Raw genomic sequence first — 17866 nt, forward strand, 5'->3', positions numbered from 1 at the left:
GTAACTATAGACCAAATTTCACATATCTAAGCCTATGGAGTCATTCTCATTCAAAGGGCCACATGCCTACATGTGTGTTTGTGCAACACATTTATGCCTAGTGCCCTTGCGCTTAGAGGAGGTATTGAGTTTCCTGGAACTAGAGCTACCAATGGTTGTGAGCCATAAATGAGGGTGTTTAGCAACAAACTCAGGTTCACTGTAAGAATGCCAAGTGTTCTTAAGCCTGAGCCATTTCTCCAGCCCCAGTAGTACACTTTAATGTATTTATTAAGCATTAAAGATGATGAACCCTGATTGCTAGCTCATTTTTTTTTGTCATGTTTTTTAACTCTGTTTTTTAAGTTCTTTGTATATTCTGGATATTATTCCTTTGTCAGATGCCCAGTTGGCAAAGATTCTTTCCCAATCTGTAGGCTTCTTCTTCAGTTAATTGATTGTTTTCCTAGCCACAGAGAAGGTTTTAGTTTTATGATGTCCCATTTGTCAACAGCTCACCTTTCCTCTTTGGCAAGTGCATTCTGTTTAGAATGTCCTTTCATGCATCTATATTTTGTAGGGACTGCCAGTGCTTTTGTTTGTATGTCTGAGATAAGGCTACTCATTGGCCTAGAACCTATCAGAATAGGGTCTGCCAGGCACTAAGCTTTGTGTTTTTCTTCTGTCTCTGCCTTCTCAGTGCTGAGCCACTGTGTCTAACTTGTCTGTTTGCTTTTTTAAATGGGCTCTGGGTAATCTAACTGAGATCATCATGCTTTCAAGGCAAGTAATTCATAATAGAATACAGCCTTTGTCACAAATGAATAATTTTCCAAAGGAGTACAAGTAATTTTTTTTTCTAAGTTAATGTCATGAAAATATATTGGTAGAAGATACAGCTATTTCCAAAGAAATTTCTTTAGAACTTGTGAACATCATAATTGTATTATACCATGTCTTTATTATATCTTAGTTATATTATGTCATAGCTGTATACCGTAGCTGTATACCATAGCCATATTGTACCATAGCTACATACCATAGTTTTCTTATACCTTACCTGTATTTATTATGCCATAGCTGAATTATACCATAGCTATTTATAATATCATAGCTATAATATACCATAGCTGTAGCTACTCCTTCTCTGTGTAACCACAAAATCATGTATGAATTCAGATGTCCAAGCAAGTAATAGATGAGTTCGAAGAATCTCAAATACTTATCAGCTAGAGAATGTCTGCGTGAATTGGCATTGCAACACTTTAACTAAAGCTCCTTAACACAAACTAAAGCATTAAAAGAAATCCTTTTAAAAAGTGAAAGCATGTAATCATGAGCCATATTTAAATTTATAAAAAAATCTGTGACTGTAGCTACCATTTTATTAAATTCTTTCTCTTATTAGAGAAAGCCAAGGCTCCCAATGTGATTCATGTGCCCAACCACATTAACACTATATATCCCACTTATATGGATTTCTTTTGTTCACCTTTATACTATCAGAAAGATTCTTGTATTTATAGAAAACTAGTGAGGAAGAGATCAAAGTCGATTTTATTATTAAGAGAACAAGATTGATACTTAGTTACTTTGAACAAAAAGAGGAAAGAGTAGAGCTCCCCAACGGTAAGACACCTCTCTCTGCTAAGAACCAGATCACTCTTTCATATAGCCATAATGCCTTACAGCCTGATGTATTGTTGCTGTCACTCAAAACTGCAGGAATTTTGTCATCAAAAATGAACTGAAGGAAGGTTTATAATGCTTTCATAATAAAGAATGGATTTTTAATGTCAATCTAATGCCAAGAAAGAGCCACAGAATATTTAACAAACATTATGTAAGTAACCCAAAAGGTCACAGAATGTGTCACTCAGTTTGACACCTGGCCTTGCTCATCTAGCAGTTAGTGGTCCTTCCTTGGGAGGCAGGCATTGCACCAGGACTTGGCATTAAATGGGCATCTAATTAAACATCACTCGCTTTCACTGTGCTAAATAGGAAATTCCTTAAAAATAAATACAAATTTCAGAAGTTTCAGTCAAAATACAGGCAAATATTTTATATAAATTCACATATAAAGAAAATACAGTTTGATATGCAATATTTAAGTTTTAAACACATTTTAAGTCAACAAAATAAGCACATAAATCTCTTGATTACAAAAACTTCTTCAAAGATCATATTTGTTATGTTTCTTACCAGTTTAGAGTATTTTAACAATTGGATGTAGAATTTAATCCCAATTCCTGTCGATATTGTATCTTTGCTGAGAGCCAGAAAGTACTGATAGATGGAGCTCTCATGTTTTATGTAACTCCAAGGAAAAGCAAAAGAGTTAGTGGTGTCTTCTGCTCACAGGCTAATGGTGTTGCTGACACAGATTCTGGCAGGCACAGTGAAGCAGGTCGTAACTAAAGCAGGGAGCAATTCACACTTCTCTTTTGTTTCCAAATGCTTGTGTCTTCAGCTTTCATAGGGCCATGGTGTGTCGGGCACTCTGCTGATGCTGTAGGTGACATGTCTGCTTGCAATGCATCCACTTTGGAATAAGCCTTTAAACTCTTACTGACATAATAGACTTTTATAAATGCGACCATATAGGAGGCAGCTTGACTGTGTGCCTCCCAGCCCTTACAAACCTGTACTGACAACACACCCACTCCTCTCCTATTGCTAAGTTATTAAGACTAGTGAAGGTGTGTGGGGAAATCTTGGGGGAATTAGTTAAGTTCTTTAAAAAAAAAAAAGCCGTTTTATTATCTTTACAAATGGAAAGGCAACTCCCTACCTTGAAGGAATGAAATTCTGCTTACAATGAAATGCATAGAAGCCTACAATGTAAATACAGTTTACATTGTAATTAATTAGAGCATATGGTGAACACAATGAATTTTTCCCCCTGAAATATCATCAATGTGATTTTAGCCCACTTAAAACCATCCACATTCTTGTAAAGTGTCTTCTTTATATAAATAGCAGCAAACTACCTGTCTTTAGTCTTCAACTATGTCTTCAGACTGGTAATCCAGCTGTCTGCTTAGCCTCTCAAACCTAACACCATCTCAGGGAATCATTGTATGTAGGAGGAAGGAATCAACCTACCCTGAATGGCTCTACCCATAAAGGCTCACTCATGTGCAACAGCTGCATCCACATTTATAACCTTAAGATCTGGCTGGCACATAGAGACAAATGACCACAGAGAACATGACCAGAACAGCCAATCAGATGGTGCCAACTACATGAATCAAGATGTCATGGACCAATGGGGCATGGGTGGAAGGCATAAAAGCACACCCCAATCCTGCAATAAATGAGTCTGCTTTTGATGTTCACCTGACTCTTGGAATGTGTCCTTGATCCTGTGTCTTCTTAGTCCCTACCCCCAAGGACCATCCAGAGGGGCGGAGGGCTATGACAACTGTATTGTTCCTACTAGCTAAATGGACTCATTCTAAAATTCTGTCCCACCTCCATATTTTTCTCTATATAACACTATAAAAGAGTCATATAAGAGCACAGACTGAAACCAGACAGCCTGAGTTTAAGTCCCATCTCTGTCACTTTCTAACTTATAATCCTGGGCAAGTTACTCAAGCTTTCCATGCACTGGGTATTAAATCTGTCTCTTAGTGTCCGAGGACGGAATTTTGGAGTTCTCAGAACATGGAAAATGTCCTAGCAATGTAATTAATTGCCAGCAGGAGAGGAATCTAGGTTGGTCATCCTGTTAGAAACTCGTAGTTCGGTTTTATCAGTCAAGCAGGCTTTTGGTGGTCCTTATCAGTCTGTCTGATCTGTCTTTCCTGCTCCCACTGGTCCCAATATTTATGTTTTGTTTTAAGTTCTCCTAATTTCTCATGCAACATAGCATATCTACCTGGGGTCATCCAACTCTCCCTTACTACTTATAGTTTGTGTAATCATCTTGTTTGCTTGACCACAAAGCTTTCATATATCTTTGGGGCGTAGATGTACAGAATTGAGAGATCATCTTGGTGGGTTTTTCCTTTGACGAGTATGAAGTATCCTTTCCCATCTTCTTTGCTAACTTTTGTCTGAAAGTCTATTTTATTGGATATTAGACTGGCTGCTCCAGCTTGTTTCTTGGGATCATTTGTTTGGGAAAAAAAGTTTCAACCTTTTAGTGTGAAGTAGAGTCTGTCTGTCACTGATGTGTGTTTCCTGGATACAATAAACTGCTGGGGAATTTTTATTGGGAATTGAGTCCATTGATGTTGAGAGATATTCAGGACCAATGCTTGCTGGTTCCTTTTATTTTTGTTGTTAGTGGTGGTATTATGTTTGTGTGGTTCTCTTCTTTTGGGTTTGTTGTGAGATGATTTATTTCTTGTTTTTTTGTTTTTTGTTTTTTGTTGGTGTAGTTTCCCTCTTTGTGTTGAAGTGTTCCTTCTATTATCCTCTGTAGGGCTGGATTAGTGGGGATATTGTTTAAATTTGGTTTTGTCATGGAATATGTTGGTTTTTCCATCAGTGGTGATTGAGCGTTTTGCTTGGTACAGTAATATTCACTTGGGTTGGCATTTATGTTCTCTTAGGGTCTTATAACATCTGTCCAAGATCCTCTGGCTTTTAGAGTCTCTGTTGAGAAGTCTGGTGTAATTCTGATAGGTCTGCCTTTATATGTTACTTGGCCTTTTTCTCTTACCACTTTTAATATTCTTTCTTTGTTCTGTGTATTTAGTGTTTTGGTTATTATGTGACAGGAGAGATTTCTTTTCTGATCAAATCTATTTGGCCTTCTTTAGGCTTCTTGTATGTTTATGGCCATCTCTTTCTTCAGGTTAGGGAAGTTTTCTTTTATGATTTTGTGGAAGATGTTTCCTGGCCCTTTGCATTGGGAATCTCTCTCTCCTCTATTCCTATTGTGCTTATGTTTGGTCTTTTCATCATATCCTGCATTTACTGGATGTTTTTGGTTAGGAGCTTTTTGGCACTTTTTATATTTTTTGACTATTGTGCCAATATCTTGTATGTTATCTTCTACACCTGAGATTCTCTCTTCTATCTCTCGTATTGCACATGTAACTCCTGATCTGTTTCCTAGATTTTCCATCTCCAGAGTTGTCTCCCTTCAAAATTTCTTTATTGTTTCTATTTCCATTTTTTAGATCCTGGACAGTTTTTTTCAATTCTTTACCTGTTTGATTGTGCTTTCCTGTATTCTTTAAGGGATTTTTGTGTTCCCTCTTTAAGGGCTTCTACCTGTTTATCTCTGTTCTGAATTTCTTTAAGGAAGTTATTTATGTCTTCCTTAAGGTCCTCTATCATCTTCATTAGATGGGGTTTTAGGTCAGAATCTTGCTTTTCAGGTGTGTTAGGTTATTCACAGCTTGCTGAGGTAGGAGAACTGGGTTCTGATGGTGTCAACTGGCATGGGTTTTTGTTGCACATGTTCTTGCCTTTCACCATCTTGTTATCTCAAGTATTAGTTGCCCTTGCTATCTCTGACTGGATCCTTTCCTTCTTGTTATCCTGTAAACCTGGTTGTGTTAGAGCACCTAGGTATCAAACTGTCTCTGGTTGTTGAGGTAGTCTGGAATGCCAGCTCTGCCCTGGGCCGAGTTGTGGGTCCACTTTTAGGAATATTAAACTGTAGTAAACATTGTTTTCCTTAGACCATAACACAATACCTTGAGTATCTATTGTAGACATTTCACAAATGTGTGTCACATTCTATTTCTGGTGAACTATAAATGTAATGGTTGATTATGTACTTGGTACAAAGTAGATCATTAGCAAGTGTGTAACATTTACACATGTCAATTAATAAATGAATGCATAGATGGTAGGATAAATAAATAAAAAGAGCTTAGGCAATGTCTAATAACATATTATATTTGATACTGCACATGACAAGAATTTATCTGAGCATTAAGCATGCAGAATTTAAAGTCCATTTCTGGTCTCTCTGAAGATGTATTTGAAAACCCAATATTAGGCTTTAGACTCTGTTCTAGATTAGTGAGGAATCTTTTATAACAACCCTTAGGGAAAAAAGTCAGGTACTTAGCTTGAACTTTTCTCTAGCGACTATGACATTTTACTTTTATATGATTGTAGATAGAGACGGGTAGCTTTAGACTACTTTTATTTTCTCAAATCTTAACTCATTGAACTATAGATGTAAATGTTCATGAGAAGCTCAAAGATTCAGAAAAATATTGATTAAATTCTCCTTTGAATATAACCATCAATCAAATATTACTTATGCTTTTTAACCAAATTAAATTATTTTTGAAAGACAGTGGGACTAGTCTTGATAGTCTTTGCTCTTATTTATTTGTTTTTTCTGGCTCTTTGGTGATACTGTCATTAAACTTTACATATCAGACTTCTCATTTTTACAAATCTATGTCTTATAGTCTAAAAAACTGATAGAGGCATTTAAAACTGTTCTATTGTTTTTCCAAGCATGACGATGAATGCCTGTAATCCAGCACTTGTGATCCTCAAGTAAGAGGACTGTCTTTAATCTGATGTCAGTCTGGGTTACACAGTGTGACCCTGTTTTCACCTCATTTTGTTCTAATGTTAATGTAGACTCTAGGAATCTTAGTTGTTTTATGTTTGTGTTTATATGTATAGCATGTATGTATGATGTATGTATGTATGAATGTATGTATGTATGTATGTATGTATGTATGTATGGGAATATATATGTCCATATGTGTGCATGAAAGCCAAAGTCAATGGTGTGCCTTCTTCTATTGCTTGCATGTTATACTTAGAGACAGAATGCCTCACTGAAGCTGCAGTCTCCATCAACAACTATGGCCAGCCAGCAAGGTGCAGGATCCTCTTGTCTGTGCCCACCTGTGCTGGGATTATAGGTGTAAGTTGCTACACCTACCTCATTTTCTGAGTGTGATGCTAGGGATCAGAACTCTGGTCTTTATACTTGAGCTGTGTGTATCACATATTTTTATAAGGCTGTGCTATATAAAAGCATAAAGGGAAGCGCAATGTATCAAAAATGTTCTGTGATTAAAGTCTCAAGTTAATATTTATTACAGAAGAAAAATATGTAGTGATAAAAAACTGGAATATATTTACATTTTCAAAACATTAAAAAATGTTTGTCATAATTTATGTTCAAAGGAATGTATGTGTTGGGAGAATCAACTTCCAGGCTTACTGTACAGTAGTAGTTGCCCATCATCTGTAGAAGTAAGTTTCATGTTCTGTGGCTGATGCCTAAGCCAGGAGCAAAACCTGGACCCTACATTGCCTATGTTTGCTTTTATGTACATGCAAGTCACTTATTGATGACTATCTTTTTCTTCATAGCTAAGCTATTATTAACTTCATGAAGTCTGAGGTGTGACAATAATGGCAAGGCTTTCTTCTTCCTGCCTTAAACCTTAGGAATAGAAGATTCATTCTTACCATGAATCTCAGCAATATTAGCATAGGATTTTTTCTTCTTAAATTGAAACTATTTTGAAATAGTTAAATGGAACACTGTAAATTTCCTCTTGGCATATCCAAATTACTGTCCAAGTGCTGAGATTAGGTCTGAACCATGATGCCAAGGTAAAAATCTTTTATGTCTTGTATAAGCACTTACTATTGCAGGACAAAGCTCAGATTTTTCATCTCGGAACCTGCATAGGAAAATGTTCTTTAGTGAATCATTTAATCCACTTTCTTTTCTTCTGAACCATTATCATAGTGGCTGTGAAGAAAGCTAATGAGAATTTGAAAACCTTCTCTAAAGCATAACAGAATGTAATGTTTTTGAGCAAGACTGGTTTGCATTAGGAAACAAGGATTGTGATTTATATTGAAACATAGGCAAATCTAGCACAATTAAAATCCATAACAAAGGTTTCTCAAATAGCTGAAGATGCCATGGAAACTGGGTGTTCATGTGTCAGAAGTGCTTTGTGCCAAGTAAGAAGTTGCCATCAACCTGTCAACATGAAACAGCACAAGTATGTCACATCTCAGTGGTCAAAGGTTGAGTCAGGCCTCTGCTTTTAGGACTCAGTTGCAGCAGGCCATGATCCAACCCCCATGATTCTCATCTGGAGCACATGGCTCTCTTCCAAGCTCATTCACACCATTGTCAGAATTTAGTTCTTTGTGACTCTTTTCTTGTTAGCCACTGGCCTGTGGCTGCTTTTAGTTCCCAGGGGTACCTCAGGTCTGAGCCACATGGTCAACACATAGTATAACAGCTTACATCTTCAAAGCTGGGGACAAAGCACTCTTCAGTCTATATACTAAGAATCTAATCAAGAGGGCAACTGGATCATCTCTGCTGCCATGCAGTGGAATTTCAGCAAGTACCTGTCCTACCCTTGTCATAGGTCTCTCTCACACTCAAGGGAAGAGTATAAGCAACAAGGATGACAATTTCCAGGGCATATTGGAATCCTGCCTCCCACCACAGTTATTGTCAGTGTTGGTCTTCCACAGCTACAAGGCTATGATGCTCGAGGGATTCTAAATATCTGCTTTTTGGTTACTTTCTTTGTATATGATATTGACTGTCCCTGTCTTTGTTACAGGCTCTGTTTGGGGGCTCAACATTAAACACATTTAAGAACTAAGGAATCAGAATGCAATAAAGATTTTCCACTTAAATTCATTTTATATTTCCCACTATAATGCAAAGGAATCGTATGTATATATGTATATATGTATATATGTACATGTTGTATATACATATATATAGTTATAGTTATAGTTATTAGGTGTTAAATATACATCCAGAGGATTTTGAGACTCAGAGAGTGGAGGTAAGGAGGAATCTGGCCATCTTGCCAAGAATCTCTCTTAGTTTGTTGCATCATATTTTAGTTTCTATGGATAAGTTTATTTCTCTGCTTTTCGATCATTATAATATGCCATACAGTATGCCTTTAGTATCAGCTCAACATCTTTTCCCCTGTGTCTTTATATACTACTAATTCAATATTTTCTAATTGTTCTAATCATTATACTAGATAAATTACATGAGATGTATAGATCTCTAAATAACAAATTCCTTTCTGCTAATAAAAAGGCCTAGAAACAGAATCTTGATTTCATCAGTAATAACTAATATATTTTACATTTGCACACTGTCTGCTTTGTCTCTGCTCATATTCATTTCCAATTACATAGGTTTCTATTAACAATAGCATACTCATCATGTACTCACATCTATCCCAACATATAGGAAACAGAGGCAGGAGATTCACCACAAGTTCAAAGCTTACTTAAGCTCACATACCATCTGCCTTTTACAAAAGGATTGAAGAAGGAAACTTCTCTAGTAGCACATCAGCTAAGAGTTATGCTTAGAAATCATTGGAAAGACAAAGCATTTAAGGTTTATTCACCAATTTCTTTTTACTCTAGTATGTAGTATTCTAATTAAAGACACAGAATCTTTCTGTTTGGTTCATCAGCTTTTGTTCTTGTTTTTGGGTTTTGGTTTGTTTGTTTGGTTTTAGTTTTGGGTTTTTTGTTTGTTTTGATTTTTCAAGACAGGAGACAGGGTTTCTCTGTGTAGCCCTGGCTGTCCTAGAACTTGCTTTGTAGACCAGACTGGCCTTGAACTTACAGAGATCTGCCTACTTTTGCCTCCTAAGTATTCATATTAAAGGGATGCACTACCACTGTTAGCTGAAAGACATAAATCTTAAACATTTATGATATTTTAATTGCTCCATTCTTATTAGTTATTTTATTGCTATTTCACTTATTTTAAAAACTAGTCCACATAGATGTAGAAGACCTATCCTAAACGTTGTTGTAAGATTAAATAAGCATGTGCCAACACTCTGCAGAACCTCCCTGTCCTGATCCATTTCTAGTTTTAGCTAAGATATTATATTATTTCATTCTGAAGACCTTAGTCTGTTAGTTGGTTTAAGGTGAACCATTCTTAATTAGCCTGTAAATGTGCTGGCCACTATTGACCATGCTGTCTGCTAGAATTTCTGTCTGTCCTGGGTCTCATCATTCATCTCATTCCATTTCTTGACTTCACAAAGAAGGAAATATGTATGACAGGAGTTGATAGCTAGCAGGAAAGACCAGGATGTAAGATAAGAGTGGGTGGTTGGCCTTGGGGATAGTTTGTTACAAAGTTCCGGACTGTTACTTGTGTACTATGCAATTTTTATTGCGGTCCTTTAAATCTCAAGGCTCTTCAGTGAGTAAGACACAGATCAGCCCTGCACACACACGAGTTCACCACTGAGGCAGGATGTGGACCTACCGATCTTTATTTGTTGAGTTGTAAAGTAGGACATGAACATAAACTCATCACTGCCGAAGGAAAGCAACATCACCACAGCCAGAAACTATAAGGTTCTTGGTTACACACCATTGTTTGCATGCCAGGTTATGTATGGGTAAATGTGAGTTGTATTTTATCATTATATCAGTATCGTTTTATCAAAACAATTCTTTCACCATGCAAAACTGCTAAACATTTCTTTAGGGTGTTATTTTGAGAGAAGAGAAATAAAAATATGCTTTTGTATTCTTCTTTTTATTATTAATTTATTTTTAGAAGTATCATAAAGGCCTTTGATTCTAGATGAACACAAGTAACTTTTGGGTAGGAAAAACAAAATAACCCAATAAAGCACCTCCCAAACACTCCCACACACTTACAAACAATGGCTGTCCCAGGAGGCTTCATAGTCCTGCAGACATTCCTGGCAAAGGAGTTTTGTTTCTGTTTATGCTAGAATCTTTTGGCTCATTGCCCCTTTGCTCTTTCCTCAGAAACTGCACCCTCAAAGAGATGTAAGGACTTATGCCCTTTAATTAAGATAGTGTGTCTGCACCTCTATACTGGCTTTCAGATGTTGTAAGTGGTCGGAACATTTTCTCTCACTCTTTTGGAGCAACACACAGATCTGAAGACCAATTTGAGAAGTGTCAGAAATACACACTCCAACCTGCTGTACATACACCTTCATTCATTGCACATTTGACCATTGAGTCTGTTAGCTGTGCTGGTATAGGCTCAGTTGGGGTTTATCGAATTTCTTATATATCTATAATGACTAATAAAATGAAATACTGTTAGGGAAGATGTTATTGTTTTCTTTTCCTCCTAAATCAAAATGGGATTTATAAGACTACATACAGATACACCTACTCTATGTTCTCACCTCTTCTAAGGTAAGAAAAGTGCATATTCTATCTAGACATGAGGCCGTTTTGGTATCTGTACCCATATACTGGGCAGCTGAACCAACATTCACAAAGCATATGCTGGTGTTTCCCCTGTATTTAATTAATTATGTGTTCATTTTTTTCCCCAATTTGCCAAATTCTACACACATTATAAATAAAGAATCAAGCCGGCAGTTATTTTTCCTCATCTGTTCTGCTCTGCAGGAATGTTTTTGGTAATACATCAAGCAAAGTGATAGAGTTTAATAGTGAGGCTCATTAATGAAACTGAATAGGTCTAGACTCATTTCCTAGATCCACACCTATTTGGTTCTTAATATAGGATTAATATTCTTTCCCGTATTTGTTACTATTCTCTAGTTTTTGAATGAGAGAATTACACTAGATATCCTTTGTATCCTTTGGTGAACTTGTAAAAGCAAAACAAAAAATCCGAGAGTGCAGTCTCAGGGTATAAGGAGTGATATTAGCTCCAAGACATAGAATACATTGCTTTGGTTATTGACTTTCAGTTTGCAATGCCTAAAGCTTCTTGCCCAAGCTCATTTCCATTGCATGCTGAAGTGAAGATACAAAAATAGTGAAATAGAATCTGAAATGATTCTGGTGATCAGATTTAAGTGAGGAATAGATCCAAATCATCTTATCTCTCAGTTCTAAATTTCCACTGAAACACTCCAGGGCCATGGTGGAGAACACATGTGACTTTTAGGCTCAGTTCCACTTTTCCATAATTACTAATTTGACTAAATTAAGTTATTTCAAATTCAAAAGGCTGGTTAAAATTGCATTTGTAATGCAACACTACACTCCAACCTCCAGCCACATTCCAGCATACTGTTTAGTATAAAGGAAAGATAAATGACCGTGTTTTATCTTTGGATATAGCTCAGAAAGAATATTCAGCAGTAAAGCTTACATGTGTACATTTAAAACTGCTGACTATCTCTAGAGGAGGCCATAAGAATGTTGCTAGGCAGTAGAGAGAGCAGAGACAGACAGCTAGAGAGATAGACAGAGACAGAGACAGAGAGAGAAACTGAGAGTGGGGAGGAGAAGGAAACAGAAGAGGAGGTGGTGGAGGAGGAAGAATTTTGAGATCCTGGTCAGACACAGTGTTGGAAATACTGACTTTTCTGGTTAAAAGGAAGTACAACAAAAGGTTGAAATAGAAAAGAAATGCTTGTTACTGGTCTATGAAAAGGAATTTTGTTAAACAGATGGAAACTGGTGGGATCTTTTATTTTTAGATATCAAGCCAGACAGAAAGGCCAATAAGGAAGCAGTTGTGTTAGAACGGAGGTCAGCATTGCATAGACCAAAGGCAGTGTTAGGGAGGCTATCTGGCTTGGTTCATGACTAACTCCTTCTTTTCCTCCAATCTATGAATTAATGGTCCTTTCAGAAGCCAACATATGACAGTCATCCTATTGCTATGATATTTGCTTAATATCAATGTATGTGTGTATGCACATATATGCACACACTTGCATACATTCCCAAACATAGGAAATAGAAATTGAACTTGAACTTTTTTTATTTTATTATGAGAAGTACTAAATAATTCTATTTCTGATACCCTGGTATTATAATTCTATTATAATACCCTTTGTGGTATTATAAAAGACAGGATAATATATTTCCTATTAGAGATATATTTAAATAAAGATATTTAACTTGTTTATAATGTATTCTTGTTCTTAGCTTTAAGATTTTATTTAATTCAAAAGTACCTGGGTGAATGATACCATGGTATATAATTAAGCTATCTTTCCCCAAGATGATAAAACTCGTCAATTTATAAGAAAGGTAATTGTGCTATAAGCTGGTAGAAATTATAATCTAGTGGTAAACAGAAGTCATAGTCTAATGCCAAGAGAAAATAAAAAGAGTGTAGGAAGTAAAGATATAATTATAGCATTAATGAATAAGGTACAGATGCTTTCTAACATTGTAGCTGTCAGCAAAAGGTTAGTAAAACAGATTATGGGGATGAGAGTTTATTTTAGAAACTTCCATCAGAAATCTATATGGTAGAAATAAGTACTTCTTATGTTATCTATGGAGCTATGTTTATGTGTCCTAGAAAATTTGTCTCTGTGTGTTCCATAGTTCATTCTTTGTGTTGCAGGATTCTTTCCATGTATGAATGATTAGTTCTTTGTCTTGTTTTCTGTGTCTGTGAAGATAGATCCCATCCCAAGTGATATGGTGGGTAGTGTCCTAGGGCAAGAAATAATTATACTTCACACACAGATGAAGGGGCTTCTTAGAAATCCATATTTTTGGTACTTTTTTTGTCATTTGACCTTCTTCCTTTTCTTTTTAGAATTTTAAGTTTCTTGTCATTAGGGGAAGTAACGTAACGTTTACACATTGAGGTTGATAGTTTTTTTTTTTCCACAGGCATCATCATCTTTGAAGCAGTAGCTTTTCCTTTTCCTTGATTCCAATTATTCCACAACTGCTACATGGTTACTTTCTGTTTCCATTAAATTACACTGTTTTCTCTCTCTCTTTCTCTCTCTCCTTTCTCTCTCTCTCTCTCTCTCTCTCTCTCTCTCTCTCTCTCTCTCTCTCTCTCTCTCTCTCTCTCTGTATGTGTCTGTGTGTGTGTATAGTGGAGGTCAGAGGGTCTTTCCACTTTCAGGGCTCACACATCTACTTCCAGCCCTCAGCACAGGGAATATACAAGTCCACAACTATGACCACTTTTTCTTTTTTAAAATGAGCTCTGTGTATTGAATTCAAGTTGTTGTTTGCTAAACAAGCATGTTATAACTGCATTTCCTCCAGCTCACTTTTCTTAGTGCCCTTTGTCTTCTCTCCTTCTTTTCTAGAGGTACTGAGGACTGAACCCAGGGCTTCACGCATGATCAACAATTACTCTTCCACTGAGCTACATCTCTAACCCTAACTTTAAAAAAACAAACAAACAATTTATTGATTCTTTGTTTCACATCATGCACCCTAGTCAGACTCATCTCCCTGACCCCTCATATTCAGCCTTCACCCTTGCCACCTCCATCCCAAAATAAAAACATAAAGAAAGCAAGCAAACAACAACACAACAACAAAGCATAGAAAAGATCTCATCGTGGAAACTGTAGTATGTCGCAGTGTGTCCCACAATATATCTCTCTGTCTGCACATCTTTACTTGAAAATGTTCCTTGCAGTGAGTCACTGGTCGGGTGTGAGGTCTCTGTCTTCTATGATACCGTCAGTAGTGGATCCTCATCAGGATTCCTCCCAGTTATCCTGGTATTGCCCTGTGTCATGGAGATCCTGCAGCTTTGGATCAGCAGGACTGACCCTTTAACATATCCTGTTTGCAAATGCTATAGATTTGGGATTGGGACCATTCAGAGTCCTGAATCTGGATCTGGGCCTGGGTGGTAGCTTAGCTGGTCAGCTCACTAAACTGTCCCTTATCCACACCACCAGGTCGAGTTCTCCTCACTGCTCTGGTGAGGCCACGCAATACAGGAGGCAGGGGCAGCTCTCCTGATCTCATGCCTTGGGCCTAGCTTACCTGCACCCCCTCTACCAAAGCTAGCTCCACTGTGTTGCCCAGTCAAGGTTTTGGGCTCATTTTCCTGAATGCTGCAGCCAGTGGTTGGCAGGGTCAGCTCACCTGCTCTCATGACCCTAGGCCCAGTTCTCCCAACTGCTACAGGTGGGAATCACACCTACACCCATACTACCTCACAGCAGACTAGTGCTGGGGCCATCATTCCCTCCCTCTGGCATCTGGGAGGGCTCACTCACTCTCCCTTGACCAGGCCAGTACTACTATGCTGACCAGGCAAGGTTTAGTGCTAAAGCTGAAGAACAGGGCTAGCATTTCAAAGCTCATGACCCTGTGGGCAGCTTTACTGACTGCTGGAGGTGGCATTACCTCTGTGCCTCTGCCACACAGCACACAAGTGATAGGGTCAGCTCTGCCACACTCACACACTCTGACCTAGCTTACCTATACCACCATCTCCACTGTGCTGACTGGGCAAGGCTCAGGGCAAGTTCTTAAGAGCTCAGCAGCCAGTGAGGGGTGGAACCAGTTCTGCACAGCCCCTGAACATCCATGTGGTCCCTGACCCAGGGACATTCCCATATTCTCGAATTGTAATCTGAGCCATAGACATGGACAGTGACCCCTGCTGCTTTGTAGTCATGGAGTCAGGCATGGCCAGCAGTGGCAGCTTGGGGTAGGCCTTCACTATGGCATCAGGTGTCAGGGCTGACTACTCATAACAGGCTATTCCTCTCCACCCTTAAATATCCACTTCCATCTTTCTTCATAGTGCTCAACTGCTCCACTTCTCTTTCTCTTCTATCTTACTAGCACATAGTTGCACAGAGTGGGGGCTACTAATGAAGGGTAGCCACAGGGGCTAGTAGGCCTCTGTCTGCGCCATGCATAGGCCTGAGGTGGCATGGCAGTCCATGGGTCTCTGTCTGTCTTCCTCCTCCTGCACTGTTCTGCCTGGATTTGATTTGATTTGATTTGATTTTTATGTGACCTAGACATGAGAGAGCTTTGGCCACGAAGCCAGGCATCAAGCTAGGATGAACAAAGGGCTGCCATCCGCTCTGCCCCTGACTGATGGAAGAGTGCTACCACCAACAAGGTGTCTCTTAGCCCATTGCTGGGGGAGGGGGTCTCCTTATTTTTCTTTAAGTACTATTTCATGCTATCACATGTGTCTCATGTGATTCACAATAGGTGTAATGTGCATGTTCTATAGGAGCTGTGGTCAGAGGCCAATGAGGTCTCTTCAGCACTGCTGATCTATGCTGATAGACTCTGATAGACTTGCAAACAAGATCTTGTTAAGTTTTATGCATTAAACAGGGGTTTCACTTATGTTAACTAACATTCATGACTGGATTCTGGGTCCACACTGCCTGCACTTAATGCATTTCTCTCCTTTTTTTTTCTCCCACAGTGACTGGAAGAATGAGAAACACAGTTAACAATTTTTAGCTTTCTGGGAATTGGAGACTTCATTTGCATAGGTTGTCAGGGAAAGGTGACAGGGCTCAGACTGGAATGAAGTGTTTGATCCTGCCAGGGAATTTTTCCTTCTGTAGAAATCTTATTTTGAGTCCTAATTATAAACTCTATTGTAAAAAGTTATTATGTTTCCTGTTAGTTTCATTTCTTGGCTGCCAGTTTGAATTAGTAATAACAATGGAAATACACGATAAGACATGACTCTTGTTAACTTGGAAAATTAGGACAATCATGTGATGTCTTTCTAGGGACAGTGACTATGCTAAACTCTGTATTTGAAAATAATTGAAGTTAATTTTGTCCACAGCTTTCAGGATACCCAAGTTAGTGATTTTAAACAGCTAATTGCATACTAAAAGGAAATGATGAGGGAAATTGCAATGGCAAATCAATCTGAATGAATGACAAAAACTCTATGAATATGTTACTACTGTGAAAAGTGAAGGTTTTCTTTCTGTCAATTCAGTGCTTCTTTTCTGCATAAGCATTTTAAAGCATTTATTAAATGACTGGTCATTATTGTTAGAAACACAAGTTAGGTATAAGTAAAAGCTTAATGTATGTATTTAATTCATGTTTTGTTAGAGTTTTTATTAATAACTTTTAAGGGAATATATTGACAACTTATTTCCTAATACAGTATCTGAATTGCCTTGGTAAAAATTCTAATCAAGGGTAAAACTCCTGCAAGGGTAAAATGTACATTCTACATCAAAGCTATTGCTGAGATATTAAAAGAGAAACAAAGTAGGAGGAAGGTAAGGAGAGACAAAGAAAGGAAATTAAAGGAGAGGAACACGTGGGGCCGTGTGGACAACAGAGCTGAGATTTCAGGATCTGGGCTTGAATACATTCTTTGGATACTTAGACATCTGGTAGTGGAAAGGCCCAAACACAGCAAATACTTCTAGGCCTTCTAAAAGTATGGCCAAACTCTCGGGTTGTTGCACACTTACAGCAGAGATTTAAATCCAGCCAGGAGCTGAAAGCATTTTCTTCTAAGCAAGGAGAGCTGGGTTTGGTGGTTTCCAGCAGGACAGATTTTTCTGATTAATTTTGCAGAGATTCAGGTAGTTAGTGGATTTCTAAATTACTATTAGAACAGATTGTTGTCTTGGGTATCTAGCATATCCCCAGATTCATTTGACAATTTTTATTTGGTTGGTCATATCTTTTTTATAAGGGTTAACTTTCTCATAATAAATTCTGACCCTGTGAGAAGCAAATTAATGAGATTTCTTCCAACAACATCAAAATGCGTTTATCTTAGATGCCAAGCTGAGTGAATGAGAGTGAAAGTGGTTTCAATCCTGTCTTGAAGGATTGTGAGAGGATTGTGCACTTGGAGGATGTGCTGTGGCCTAACATGGAAGGATAAGAAGATGTCCTGGTCAGGGTGGAGGCGCTGAGTGCCCAGGAGGGATTACGTGTTACCCAGGCCATCTCTTTTGGAAAGCAGCCCCATCCGGAACCTGCAGGTCCTGGGAGAGGTGTGCAGTCTTTGCTGGTATATTTTCATTAAGGAATCACAAGAGCCTGACAGTTCACCTTCACTACTATTAGCAGATTCCAAACAGAATGTTGCCCTCTCAAGTGAGAGATCTTCAAGATTCTATTGTGTTTTCAAAGTTCTCAATATTAGGAATGAATTTGTCACGTTAAGTATAAAGGTCTCTCTCTCTCTCTCTCTCTCTTT

The 17866-nt window shown here is 38.0% G+C and overlaps 1 protein-coding gene and 1 non-coding gene across 5 annotated transcripts in view; one reads left to right on the forward strand and one right to left on the reverse strand.

The window, feature by feature from the left end:
- The window catches only part of Mctp1 (multiple C2 and transmembrane domain containing 1), a 586378-nt gene that overhangs the window by 120578 nt on the left and 447934 nt on the right, over positions 1-17866 (forward strand). The window lies entirely within an intron of this gene.
- Positions 15668-15810, reverse strand: LOC116083989. The gene has a single exon (XR_004115971.1). It is a non-coding gene; the product is annotated as a small nucleolar RNA SNORA48 (small nucleolar RNA).

This window comes from Mastomys coucha, unplaced genomic scaffold (assembly GCF_008632895.1).
Source record: "Mastomys coucha isolate ucsf_1 unplaced genomic scaffold, UCSF_Mcou_1 pScaffold8, whole genome shotgun sequence".
In the NCBI taxonomy this organism is placed as follows: Eukaryota; Metazoa; Chordata; class Mammalia; order Rodentia; family Muridae; genus Mastomys; species Mastomys coucha.